Source organism: Hyperolius riggenbachi, chromosome 4 (genome assembly GCF_040937935.1).
Source record: "Hyperolius riggenbachi isolate aHypRig1 chromosome 4, aHypRig1.pri, whole genome shotgun sequence".
NCBI lineage: Eukaryota > Metazoa > Chordata > Amphibia > Anura > Hyperoliidae > Hyperolius > Hyperolius riggenbachi.
The window spans coordinates 372,337,847-372,339,235 of NC_090649.1; positions in this window are offsets into that span (position 1 = coordinate 372,337,847).

Consider the following 1,389-nt stretch of genomic DNA (forward strand, 5'->3'; position numbering starts at 1 on the left):
TCTCCTCGGGGCTGCCCTCTGTGCTTCCCCCTCTGCTGCAGAGTAAGTGCAGGGAAGCTTCATATATAGAGCAACTCCCTTCCTTCCCGCTCCAATCACCGATCATTTGCCGCTGGTCTCCTCTGCATAGCCGCATATACACTCTCTACTTCCTGATTAACAGGAAGTAGAGAGTGTATATGCGGCTATGCAGAGGAGACCAGTGGAAAGTGAGGATTGGTATTTCCAGGAGGTTAATGCTCCATGCCACACAGTTGGGTTAATCAAGGTCTGGATGGAGTCTGCATTGGCCTGCACTATCTCAAGATTAAAATAGGGATGATCAATGAGATGCAAATATTTTCAAGTTCATGTAGGATTATGTAAATTTGTATGCAAAACTATGCAGCTTGAAAATGGACTTGATTGATGCATTTTCAAGCTACATACATTTTGTATACAAATTTACAGTTAGCCATTAAAAGGTATTACTTTTACAAGACGTTTTTTTCTACCTACATAATTTGTTTGGCTAACCAGGTACAGAAACATTTTTACTACTATACAAATCTACATAATCCTTAATGAACTCGGAAATCTTTGCATCTCATTGATCATCCCTAGATTTGAACACTACTGAAAAAAAATGTTGAGGAAGGTGTGTATGGTCACAACCCATTAAGCAAAACTAAACCATTTTTTTTTTTTTTTGACGTTTCTAAAACTGGTGGAGAGCATACCAGAACGCATAAAACGCTGTGATTGCAAATTGAGACTATTCCACCAAATACTGAATTCGAAATGTTCTTTAGTTGAAACATCACCATTTTGCTTAAAATAAAACTGGTAGACTATTAGGTTAAAAATTTAGATACTTACCTCGGGAGAGGAAAGTCTCTGGATCCACCCCTCCATTCCAGCGTTGGGACCTCGAAGTTCCATGAAGTTTACTTGCACGGCACAGACTGCTTACCGGCGCAGTAGCAAGGAGCTGCACAGGCTCTGCTTTTTCCACCAAAAATATACACCTAGTAGAAACAGGCCCGTAATTTGGTCATCCTGTCCAGTCTGCAATCAGATTTTTATGTTTTAAATACTGTATTCAAGCTAAAGCATAATACATCATCTAATATATTAGTTATACTAGTTTAGGTCTCACCAGAACTCCCTGAAGCATAAATGGGGTGAGAAAATGGGAAGATGCTTATTTACATGGTCCATTCAGCAGAAACAAACCTGCCTGTTCTAGCAGCAGCTGAATTAGTTCAGGTGATACAGAAAATTGTAGTGGTTACTGTTTGTACAGCTCTGCAAATCTGTGTGCTGAGGCCTGATGTTATCTTTACAGACAGGCATTTCCACAGTAGAACATAACACTATTGGTGATGTTTTTAGTATTAGGCAGCTCAA